The sequence below is a fragment of the Canis lupus genome, chromosome X (assembly GCF_048164855.1).
Source record: "Canis lupus baileyi chromosome X, mCanLup2.hap1, whole genome shotgun sequence".
Classification (NCBI taxonomy): domain Eukaryota; kingdom Metazoa; phylum Chordata; class Mammalia; order Carnivora; family Canidae; genus Canis; species Canis lupus.
In genome coordinates, this window is record NC_132876.1 from 18,282,356 (window position 1) to 18,295,466 (window position 13,111).

At 43.4% G+C, this 13,111-nt stretch overlaps 1 long non-coding RNA gene across 1 annotated transcript; it reads right to left on the bottom strand.

Annotated features, from left to right (window-relative positions):
* Positions 1-4,056: 4,056 nt before the first annotated feature.
* LOC140628603 (uncharacterized) lies at positions 4,057-8,959 on the bottom strand. Its single transcript, XR_012026666.1, has 3 exons — positions 8,794-8,959; positions 7,387-7,638; positions 4,057-4,788 (listed from the first exon to the last, which is right to left on the bottom strand). It is a non-coding gene; the product is annotated as an uncharacterized lncRNA (long non-coding RNA).
* Positions 8,960-13,111: the final 4,152 nt, after the last annotated feature.

Consider the following 13,111-nt stretch of genomic DNA (forward strand, 5'->3'; position numbering starts at 1 on the left):
GCGCGGAGGCGGGCCCGGGCCCGGGGGCGGGGTGGGCGCGGGCGCTGGCGCGGGCCCGGCCCATGAATCCGTGTGGTCGTTAGGGCGCAGGCGCTCGGGCAGGAGCTGTTCACTGCGTGGGAGCGTGCACTGGAGGCCAGGCCTAACGACCAGTCGAGGAGGCGGAGTCAGAATGAAGGGGCGTGGCCGTTGCTCCGCACGTGGGCGGTGCGCGAGGGGCGGGGCCAGAGGAAAAGCCCAGGCCCCCTTGGTGTGGGCAGGGCGAGCTACTTGCGTAGAAGGGAGGGCTAAGCGCTCTGGTTTTGAGGAGTCCGTCTGGTGTATACTGTCCCTGCCGGACATTCACCTGTCATGTGGGTTGAACGTCCCTTCCATTTTGCCCATTTCTGCCCCTCAGTCTCAGTCCAGCTGTATCCTTTGCGGACCTTGTCTCTTGACTTCACTTGAGATTCTGTGAATACATTTTCCTGCTGCTTTGTACTTACTCGTGAACCTTTCAGCCAGAGAAGTATTGCACCGCTCGTTGTTGATGAGGTTGCATTGCAACATAAAGGGAAAGCCCCAAATACTGGCCAACAAAATCCAAAGTAGCATATTTAAAGTATAATGCACCATGGTCAGTTAATATAAAGAGGTATAGTGATACAAACCTCTTAATTTTGTATCAAGCTTGCTGGCAGTACTCTGTGTTGCTCTCTCAATAGGTAGTTCAACACTGCAGCTTACTTCCTCATGGCAATGGGAGAGGGAGTCAGTTCTCAAGATGGAGATATGCTTAATGTAACATAATCACAAGAGCGACATTCCATCACCTCTCTCATGTTCTTTGTTTAAAAGCAATTCACCGTCCCTATGCACACTCAAAGGCATCATCAGTAGGTCGGGATCATGGGGCCACTTTAATGTTTGCCATAGTATGAATGTGTGTGCCACAGTTTGGTGATCTATTCATCTGTTCAAGGGCCTTGGGCATGTTTCACATTTTTAGCAGTTACTAATAAGTCAGCTATAAACATTCAAGTACAGATTATTGTGTGAGAATATGTTTTCATTTCTCTAGGGTAAATACCTAGAAGGAGGATTTCTATATCATATTGTTCTTAGAAAACTCTCATTAAACTAGGAATAAAATATAACTCCTCAAACTAATAAAGGACCTAGGAAAACATAAGACTGGCATCATAATTCTAGGTGAAAGCCAGAATGCTTCCATTCTTAGATCAAGAACAAGACAAGCATGCACACTGTCAAACATCTGAATTAAATACTGTGCTGGAGGTTCTAGCCAGTGCAATAAGGAGAAAAGGAAGGAAGGAAGGAAGGAAGGAAGGAAGGAAGGAAGGAAGGAAGGAAGGAAGGGAGGGAGGAAGAAAGGAACAGGAGACAAAGAAAGGGCACCCATATTGGCAGGAAGAAAAAGACAAACTCTTGTTTTTTGCAGACTACATGATCATGTATGTAGAAAACAGATTCTCTAGGATGTAGAATGAACAACAACAACAAAGTATAACTAATAAGTGAATTTAGCAAGGTTGCAAGACCCAAAGTAAATATTCAAAAATCAGTCATATTTCTAGTAATAAACAAAAGACCTTTGAAATTAGGAAAAATTTAACACCATAGAAATGTGTAAAACTTAGAGTTAAATATGACAAAAATATTTTTTAAATATTTTTAAGTGTTTTTACATATTTTATTTCAATATTTGAAAACTATAAAACATTCCTGAGATAAATTACAGCCAATCTGAGTAATGGAAAGATATATTTTCATGGTTTGGAAGAGTCAATATTGTTAAAATATTAATTCTCCCCAAATTCATCTATAGATTCAAAGTCCCAGCAAAAATGTTAACATATAAAAAGTAATTGATTCTAAAATTCATTTCAAAATGAAAAAGACATGCAATGGCAAAACTGCATTGAAAAAATGATTAAATTGAAGAACTAGTATTATTTGATTTCAGGATTTGTGGTAAAGCTATAGTAATTAAGACAGTGTCGTACTGTCACAAGATAGATTAGTGGAAGAGAAAATGGGATCCAGAAGTAGACCCATACTTATATGGACAGGTGAGTTCTGACAAAGATGTAAATATAATTATGGGGGAAAGCTAGTCCTTTCAACAATGATACAGGAACAATTAAATATTCATTTACCAAAAAGCCCACAAAACACTGTAGGGGAGCCTAGGTGGCTCAAGTGGTTGAGCATCTGAGTCTTGGTTTCAGGGCAGGCCATGATCTCCTGGTCCTGAGATGGAGCCCAGCATTGGGCTCCCAGCTCAGTGGGGAGTCTGATTCTCCCTCTCTCTCTCCTCCTTCTTCTGTGTGTGTTCTCTCTCTCAAATAAATTAATTAATTGAATATTTTTTAAATAACCCAAATGATTAATCGTTCTAATGGTAAAACCTAAAATTATAAAACTAGGAGGAAACAGGAAGAAAAGTGTGTGCAACCTCAGATTAACTGAACATTTCTTACTTATGACACCAGAAACAATGCATAAAAGGAAAATTAGGTAAATTGGATTTCATCAAATTAAAAATTTGATGTTCTTCAAAAAACAGTTTTAAGAGAATGAAAAGAGAAAGCACAGGCTAGAGGAAAATAGTTGAAATTACATATCTGATTAAGACTGGAATATGGGATATAACAAAAAGTAAACAACCCAATTAAAAAAGGTCAAAATATTTGAACAGACAGTCCATAAAAGAAAAGATATCATGGTAGATAAGTACACACACAAAAAAAAATGTTTAGTATCATTAATAATTAGGAAATTTCAAATTAAAACCAGGATGAGTGACCACTTCACACCTATTAGAAGAACTAAAGTAAAAACAAAACAGAAAAAAACAAAAATTGACAATACTAAGTGTCATTGAATTTGAAGAGCAAATTAATCCCATACATTGCTGGTGGAGATACAGAATAGTAGAACTGCTTTGGAAAATATTATTGGCATCTCATTAGATTGCTTCATGCAACTTTATAGACTATTATTCCCCCTTTTCTGATATAACCACTATTCTGAATTCTACATTTAGTTTTGTCCCTTCTTGACACTGATATAAAAAAGAATCATAAACCTATATTTTCTTGTGCTCACTTCTTGTACTGAATATATTTTCTTTTTAAAATAAATTTATTTTTTATTGGTGTTCAATTTGCCAACATACAGAATAACACCCAGTGCTCATCCTGTCAAGTGCCCCCCTCAGTGCCCGTCACCCATTCACCCCCACCCTCCTCCCCTTCCACCACCCCTAGTTCGTTTCCCAGAGTTAGGAGTTTTTATGTTCTGTCTCCCTTTCTGATATTTCCTACCCATTTCTTCTCCCTTCCCTTCTATTCCCTTTCACTATTATTTATATTCCCCAAATGAATGAGAACATATAATGTTTGTCCTTCTCCGATTGACTTATTTCACTCAGTATAATACCCTCCAGTTCCATCCACGTTGAAGCAAATGGTGGGTATTTGTCATTTCTAATGGCTGAGTAATATTCCATTGTATACATAAACCACATCTTCTTTATCCATTCATCTTTTGATGGACACCGAGGCTCCTTCCACAGTTTGGCTATTGTGGACATAGCTGCTAGAAACATCGGTGTGCAGGTGTCCTGGCATTTCATTGCATCTGTATCTTTGGGGTAAATCCCCAACAGTGCAATTGCTGGGTCATAGGGCAGGTCTATTTTTAACTCTTTGAGGAACCTCCACACAGTTTTCCAGAGTGGCTGCGCCAGTTCACATTCCCACCAACAGTGTAAGAGGATTCCCTTTTCTCCACATCCTCTCCAACATTTGTGGTTTCCTGCCTTGTTAATTTTCCCCATTCTCACTGGTGTGAGGTGGTATCTCAATGTGGTTTTGATTTGTATTTCCCTGATGGCAAGTGATGCGGAGCATTTTCTCATGTGCTTGTTGGCCATGTCTATGTCTTCCTCTGTGAGATTTCTGTTCATGTGTTTGCCCATTTCGTGATTGGATTGTTTGTTTCTTTGCTGTTGAGTTTAATAAGTTCTTTATAGATCTTGGAAACTAGCCCTTTATCTGATATGTCATTTGCAAATATCTTCTCCCATTCTGTAGGTTGTCTTTTAGTTTTGTTGACTGTATCCTTTGCTGTGCAAAAGCTTCTTATCTTGATGAAGTCCCAATAGTTCATTTTTGCTTTTGTTTCTTTTGCCTTCGTGGATGTATCTTGCAAGAAGTTACTGTGGCCGAGTTCAAAAAGGGTGTTGCCTGTGTTCTTCTCTAGGATTTTGATGGAATCTTGTCTCACATTTAGATCTTTCATCCATTTTGAGTTTATCTTTGTGTATGGTGAAAGAGAGTGGTCTAGTTTCATTCTTCTGCATGTGGATGTCCAATTTTCCCAGCACCATTTATTGAAGAGGCTGTCTTTCTTCCAATGGATAGTCTTTCCTCCTTTATCGAATATTAGTTGACCATATTAGTTGAGGGTCCACTTCTGGATTCTCTATTCTGTTCCATTGATCTATGTGTCTGTTTTTGTGCCAGTACCACACTGTCTTTTTTTTTTTTTTTTCAGTACCACACTGTCTTGATGACCATAGCTTTGTAGTACAACCTGAAATCTGGCATTGTGATGCCCCCAGCTATGGTTTCCTTTTTTAAAATTCCCGGGCTATTCGAGGTCTTTCCTGATTCCACACAAATCTTAAAATAATTTGTTCTAACTCTCTGAAGAAAGTCCATGGTATTTTGATAGGGATTGCATTAAACTTGTAAATTTCCCTGGGTAACGTTGACCATCCTGCTAAAAGATGAAAGGGTCAACCAGGAAATTAAGGAAGAATTTAAAAGATTCATGGAAACTAATGAGAATGAAGATACAACCGTTCAAAATCTTTGGGATGCAGCAAAAGCAGTCCTGAGGGGGAAATACATCGCAATACAAGCATCCATTCAAAAACTGGAAAGAACTCAAATACAAAAGCTAACCTTACACCTAAAGGAGCTAGAGAAAAAAACCGCAAATAGATCCTACACCCAGCAGAAGAAGAGAGTTAATAAAGATTTGAGCAGAACTCAACGAAATCGAGACCAGAAAAACTGTGGAACAGATCAACAAAACCAGGAGTTGGTTCTTTGAAAGAATTAGTAAGATAGATAAACCATTTGCCAGCCTTATTAAAAAGAAGAGAGAGAAGACTCAAATTAATAAAATCATGAATGAGAAAGGAGAGATCACTACCAACACCAAGGAAATACAAACGATTTTAAAAACATATTATGAACAGCTATACCCCAATAAATTAGGCAATCTAGAAGAAATGGACGCATTTCTGGAAAGCCACAAACTACCAAAACTGGAACAGGAAGAAATAGAAAACCTGAACAGGCCAATAACCAGGGAAGAAATTGAAGCAGTCATCAAAAACCTCCCAAGACACAAAAGTCCAGGGCCAGATGGCTTCCCAAGGGAATTCTATCAAATATTTAAAGAAGAAACCATACCTATTCGACTAAAGTTGTTTGGAAAGATAGAAAGAGATGGAGTACTTCCAAATTCGTTCTATGAGGCCAGCATCCCCTTAATTCCAAAACCAGACAAAGACCCCACCAAAAAGGAGAACTACAGACCAATATCCCTGATGAACATGGATGCAAAAATTCTCAACAAGATACTAGCCAATAGGATCCACAGTACATTAAGAAAATTATTCACCATGACCAAGTAGGATTTATTCCCGGGACACAAGGCTGGTTCAACACTCGTAAAACAATCAATGTGATTCATCATATCAGCAAGAGAAAAACCAAGAACCATATGATCCTCTCATTAGATGAAGAGAAAGCATTTGACAAAATACAGCATCCATTCCTGATCAAAACTCTTCAGAGTGTAGGGATAGAGGGAACATTCCTCAACATCTTAAAAGCCATCTACGAAAAGCCCACAGCAAATATCATTCTCAATGGGGAAGCACTGGGAGCCTTTCCCCTAAGAACAGGAACAAGACAGGGATGTCCACTCTCACCACTGCTATTCAACATAGTACTGGAAGTCCTAGCCTCAGCAATCAGACAACAAAAAGACATCAAAGGCATTTGAATTGGCAAAGAAGAAGTCAAACTCTCCCTCTTCGCCAATGACATGATACTCTACGTAGAAAACCCAAAAGCCTCCACCCCAAGATTGCTAAAACTCATACAGCAATTTGGCAGTGTGGCAGGATACAAAATCAATGCCCAGAAGTCAGTGGCATTTCTATACACCGAATATATTTTCTGTAGGAGTCATCAATATTGCTGTGAGTCATCGGTAGTAGTTCCTATTTAAATATTGGCTAGGATTCATCTGTATGAATATAACACATTTTTATCCATTTGCCTAATCTAGTAATATATTAAAAATACTACATCAAACTTATTTTTTCTGAAGATTTTATCCGTTCATTTGACACACATACAGAGAGGGAGAGCACAAGCAAACGGAGTGGCAGGCAGCGGAAGAGGGAGAAGCAGGCTCCTTTCTCTGCAGGGAGCACAGTATGCAGCTCTATCCAGAACACAGGGACCACGACCCAAGCAGAAGGCAGAAGCCCAACTGTCTAAACCAGACGTCCCACATTGCAACGCAATGTTGCTTTATTAATTGAAAATCAAACATGTAATTTGCTATAGTAACCAAGAATAAGGATGTAGTCTTACATCCTTACAAGGATGCCTCAAGGATGTCTGCATCCTAATCCCCACAACCTAAGAATATACAGCAACAGAAAATTAAAGTTGCAGATGGTAAAAATAAAAATAAATAAAAATAAAGTTGCAGATGGAACTAAGGTTTCTAAGCAGTTTATCTTAAAATAGTGACATTATCCTGGATTACTTAATCAGGTAACTCTTAAAAACAGAAGAGGAAGGCAGAAGAGTGCGTTAGAGAAATACCATGTGAGAAACAGAGTCCACCACTGTTGACTTTTAAGAAGAAAGGGTCCAGGAACCCAAAAAGGTATACATAGTCAGACAATACCAGGATTTTGTTTGAAAGACCCATACCAAATTTCTATCGTACAGAACTGTCAGATGATAAACTTCTGAAAACTCATGATAAATATGTGATAATTTCTTTTTTTTTTTTTTTTTTTTTTTTTTTTTTTTTTAATTTTTATTTTTTTATTTTATGATAGTCACAGAGAGAGAGAGAGAGAGGCAGAGACACAGGCAGAGGGAGAAGCAGGCTCCATGCACCGGGAGCCCGACGTGGGATTCGATCCCGGGTCTCCAGGATCGCGCCCTGGGCCAAAGGCAGGCGCCAAACCGCTGCGCCACCCAGGGATCCCAAATATGTGATAATTTCTTAAGACAGCAATAGACAACTAATTTAAAAAGAAAAAATCTAGGGTACCTCGCTGGCTCAGTCAGTAGAGCATTTGACTCTTGATCTCGGGGTTGTATGTTCCAGCACCACCTTGGGTGTAGAGAGGACATAAAATACAGTGTTCAAGGGGTTCTGGGGTGGCTCAATCTGTTCCGTGATCCACTCTTGGTTTTAGCTCAGGTCATGATCTCGCAGTCCTGGGATTCAGCCAAGTTGGGCTCTGCAAGGGGTCGGGTTCAGATTCTCTCTTCCTCTGCCCTGCTCACTCTCTCCCTCTCACTGTCTCAAATAAATGAAATATAAATAAATAAATAAACAAACAAACAAATACATAACATGTGTTTATTTTATTATTTTTTTAATAACATGTTTTTAAAAAGAGAGGGGAGGAGGATGCCTGGGTGGCTAAGTCTGTTAAACCGCTGCCTCTTGATTTTGGCTCAGGTTATGAACTCAGGATTGTGAGATTGAGGGGGTCAGACTTTATGCTTGGCACGGATTTTCTCGCCCTTGCCTTTGTCACTTTCTCCCCCTCTCTCTCCTCTAAGAGAGAAATCCATGTGATCATCCCAAGAGAAAGTGAAACTATATTTGACATCTTTCTTTTTTTAAAAAAATATTTTGTTTATTCATGAGAGACACACAGAGCGAAAGAGAGAGGCAGAGACACAGGAAGAGGGAGAAGCCGGCTCCATGCAGGGAGCCCGATGTGGGACTCGATCCCGGGACTCCAGGATCACGCCTTTGGCTGAAGGCGGCGCTAAACCGCTGAGCCACCTGGGTTGCCCCTATTTGACATCTTTCATTTCCTACTATTAAAGAATAGATAAAACTCATGGAGAGCATCTTGGGATTTTTGGAGGCAAGAAATACATTCAGTTGCACTGGGAGAACACTTTTTAAAAAGATTTTACTTATTTATTCATAAGAGACATGGAGAGAGGCAGGGACATAGGCAGAGGTAAAAGCAGCCCCCCCCACCCGGGGACGCTGATGCGGGACTCGATCCCAGAATCCTGGGATCACAACCTGAGACAAAACGCAGATGCTCAATCACTGAGACATGCAGGTGCCCATGGTAAACACTTTTATTGAAAAGTCTAGGTGGATGCAGGCAGAAGTCAGGCTCCTCAGGCCTTGTAACACAGCAGATAGAACAAGTAATCATGATACACATCATCATTAATAACATTAGTAATAACATCATCAGTAATAACACATTACCAGCCCCATGAGATATGAGAGATACGGTATCTTTTAACTGGCAAAAATAACCAAAGCAAATGCAGAGGGACATTTCTCAAAATGATCCATCTATAATATTCCAAAGTGCCATCATCGAAGCTGGGCTAAAGAACACGCAAGGATAGGTGCACGGCCCGCACAGGAGGTGTACAAGGGCGCGCTCCTCAGCTCCTTAAAACTGGGACTTACCCACTCCAGCTGCAACTAGCTCCACCTTCACCTAGAAGCCGCGGGGCTGGGCCCCTCCCATGGCCCCACCCCTCACCTACTACCCGCCTTTGGAACCTGGGCCATGCCCCTCTACTGTGACCTCCGGTCTACTTGAAAACCCTAGCCACCCCTCCCCCGTCAACTCAAGCCCAAGGGTACCCACCCGTGCTGCGCCTGCGCACCCATCCCGTGTCGCGCCTGCGCACTAGCGACCACCTGAACTCGTGGGCCGGGCCGGCCAGGACCCACGCCGGCCTCGCCCCTGGACCCAGCCACGCCTCCTACGCACATACTTCCCGCCACGCCTCTCCGCCCACCTCGGCCACGCCCCGCCCAGCCCAGCCCAGAGAGCGCGAGCGCGAGCGAGAGCGCGGCGCGATGGACGGCCGAGTGCAGCTGATCAAGGCCCTCCTGGCCCTGCCCCTGCGGCCCCAGACGCGGCGGTGGAGGAACCCGATTCCCTTCCCCGAGACGTTTGACGGCGACACCGACCGGCTGCCGGAGTTCATCGTGCAGACGGGCGCCTACATGTTAGTGGACGAGACCCTGTTCTCCAGCGATGCCCTGAAGGTGACGTTCCTCATCACCCGCCTCACCGGGCCGGCCCTGCAGTGGGTGATCCCCTACATCAGGAAGGGGAGCCCCCTCCTCAATGATTACCGGGGCTTCCTGGCCGAGATGAAGCGGGTCTTTGGATGGGTGGAGGACGAGGACTTCTAGGCCGAGAGCCCGTCGGGCCTGGGGGCGGGTGCTCGGGGGGAGGGTCCGCTGCGCCCGTCGCCCCGCCGCGCCTCCCCCTCCCTCACCTTCGCGGCGCTCGAGTGGCCGCGCTCTCCCCCGCGCTGCTGTCCCCTCCCGCGTAGTGCTTGCCTTTGTTCCAGGAATAGCGCTCCAGGTCCCCGCCGCTGCCTCTGGGCCCCGCTCCGGAGCTCGCCGCCCCTGTGCGGCCAGCCGGGCCCCTCCCGTGCACACTTGGACTCGGGCCCGCGCTCCAGCTGCGGGCCTGGCTCCCGTTACACGCCGGGCGGACCACCCACAGCCCGGCCGCCGCGGGCCGCCTCCGCCAGACTGACCGCCAGGCCTGCAGCGCGGTGCCAGGAGACAGACCCGCGCGGTGGCTGCCGCCGCCGCCGCTGACGCCCCCGACGCCCCCCACCGTGCGCCACCACCAGACTGCGGCCTCCAGCGATCTGAGCTCAGCCAGGAAGTATCCGAGCTGGCCGCGGTCCCCGGACACTGATTCCAGCAGCTTGCCACCCACACCCGCGGAGGGGCCGGCCAGTCTTTCGCCTCCAGTGAGACCCGTTCCACCCCCCTCCTCCCAGAGACCTCTTCTGCTCCTGCCAGATGGCCGCCGGGCCCCAGGGGTTGCTGGCAGCCAGATCCAGGCACTCGTTTTCTTTTTCCTGTGGACCTGTGCGTTTTGCCCAGGTTCTTTTTGCCCAGGTTCTCTTCTCAAATCGCATTATTTTCTTAGTTACGTGTTTGTTGGTCAGCATTATAACGCCTACATTCTACACAACTTCTCGACACTACCTGGATAAACGTTTTTTCTTTCTCAGTTAATGTCAGACGCTATTGAAAAAGAAATATCTCAATAAATATGACATTTCTCCTTCCTTGTTTCTGTAAAGGGGTCCATGTCTTGTGCAGAAGAGCTTTCCCTTGCAGTTCCATGAGTTAATATTAGAGACTCTCTCTCTCCTCTCTGTTGACTCTTGCATATAAAACATCAACGTTAGAATCCTTAGGTAGTCCTGGGGAAGGAGACCCCACTGATAACTGGTCAATCCCAGATGATGACTCCTTTGAACGATTTAGGATTGTTCCAAGCCTCTTAAGAAATGGATCTTTACTTTGGCTAAGACAGTGTGAAAAGTTAACCAGGAGGCTACTCTTAAAAGGTTTCTTTTCCAAAAAGTCATTTGAATGCTCCTAAATTGTCAAAAACCATTAATCCCATATAGATGGTGAACAATATCAAATCTTTATTTAACCCATTTTTCAAGAAACCAGCAGAATGATATAGGTGCTTTAAAAAACATTTATACAGCCTTCATTATGTGGGTACTGGGGTTGGGGAAAAGCATGCAGAAATGAGCTTGTTTATGTACAAACTTGGTTATTGACCTGTAGAACAATAAACATGTAAACTTACCTAATAAGCAGGGAAAAGTCATTGCTGTTTATCTACAGTTTAACCATTTATATATCTAGTACTGTAAAAAGCTTGCACTCCCTCACCAGTTATTGGTCATCAAAATTAAATATCCTGAGTCAGATGACCCATAGATGGGCTTATACACAGTTCTTTGATGTGATGTGTAAAGGTTGTACCACCATCTTTTTGTCTCTTTTCTAAGTTTTGGTGATTTTCCAGAACACAAGGTAGTAGAATAAATCACACCAGTGTTTTTTGACTTATTCCTCTCTCCATCTCTTTCTTCATTTGAACATGTAAGCATTTGCTAGTCATTTGTTCTGATTCACAGGACTGTACATTGAACTGGAGGTACCTTACCTATAGGATGTGCTTTGACTATTTTTTTTATTCCTCCAAATAGTGGAACCACCATTAATTTGTAATTTGGCACATAATAGGTCAAAGTCTTGACGTCAGAGGAAGAATTTGAATTGCTTAATGAAATGTTTTTATAATTCTCAGCATTCTTAAAATAATTGAAAGCAAGTTTATTGTGAGGTTCTAATTTAAGGTGGTGGCAATTGGCCTTCTGGATGGGTAGAAAAGAGTATTGTTTTACATATATCCACTGTTTAGTTTTAAACATAGGACTCCTGGGTGGCTCAGTTGTTTAAGCATCTGCCTTTGGCTCAGATCATGATCTCAGGGTTCTGGGATGGAGCACTGCTTAGGGCTCTCTGCTGAACAGGGAGCCTACTTCTGCCTCTCCCTCTGCCTACCCCCCGCCCATGCGCTCTCTCTCTATTGCACCCGTGTACTCTCTCAAATACATGAATAATATCTTAAAAAAATAAACCTAGATTTAGCTAAAGTGGTTTGAAAAGAGTTTGGAAACACTTTATAGAGTCGGTCCAGTGTATTCCCTACAATCTGTGTCCACCTGGCTCTAAAGGTAGGTAGGAATGGCAGGGGCTTCTGGATCTGTTATGAATGGTGTCAGTAACCCCCTTCCCCTCTCAACAAAAGCTCTTGCAATTTTCTTCGTCCTGCCAGCGTGGCTCCGTTTGGGATTGTTCCTTTGTCTACTCTGGTTCTATCATCCCCAGTCCTTTATTGTGACAAAAATGTCTGGGAGATGGTTAATACTTCTCAAGAATTAATCATGAGCATTTTCACAAGATTTCATAAAGGGAGAGAAGGAAGAAATGGTATGTGTAAGGGCAGAAGGGAAGCTCTCTTTTTCATTTGTGTCTCAGTTCAGGCTGCTGAAATAAAATACCACAAGCTGGGTGCTCTAAACAAAAGAACATTAATTCTCACAGTTCTGGAGGCAGGGAAAGGCAAGTCAGGGCACTGATATATTAGGCGTCCTGCAAGGGCTCACTTCCAGGTTTACAAATGGCTGCCTTTTTTCGGTATCCTCACATGGTCATAAGAGGTAGATAGAGAGTTCTGGTCTCTTCCTTTTACAAGGGCACTAATCCCAGGATGGTGGCTCCAACCTCATGACCTCATCCATGCCAATAACCTCCACCCATACCCTACCTCCTAATACCATCACACTGCCAAGTAGGGCTCTGACATGCAGATTTGGGAAGGTTACATGCATTTAGCATGTGCAGTGACTTTGCCACCTCAACCATGACAGTTGTCCTTGGTTTGTTTCCCTCCCCTTATTCTCATCAATTGAGTCTGCCTCACCCTGAGGCCCCAAATTGGAAGTGAACACTAAAGGAGGGAGAAATATAAAGATTTTTTTTAAGGGGTAATATATGAGGGCTGAGAGAGAAAAGGCAATTAACCCTTTTTTTGAGATTGGAGCCAATATTGATTTAAAGTCTATAGTTAAGGGGATCCCTGGGTGGCTCAGCGGTTTAGCGCCTGCCATTGGCCCAGGGTATGATCCTGGAGTCCTGGGATCAAGTCACGCATCAGGCTGCCTGCATGGAGCCTGCTTCTTCCTCTGCCTGTGTCTCTGCCTCTCTCTCTCTCTCTCATGAATAAATAAATAAAATACTTTTAAAAGAAAATAAATAAAGTCTATATTTAAGATAACATGGCACAAATTTTGTGACTAAGATGGACAAAAAATTTAAGATGTAGACATAGAGAGGACGTAGTGACCTATTTAGTGTCTTGAGATCTTGGGTTGCT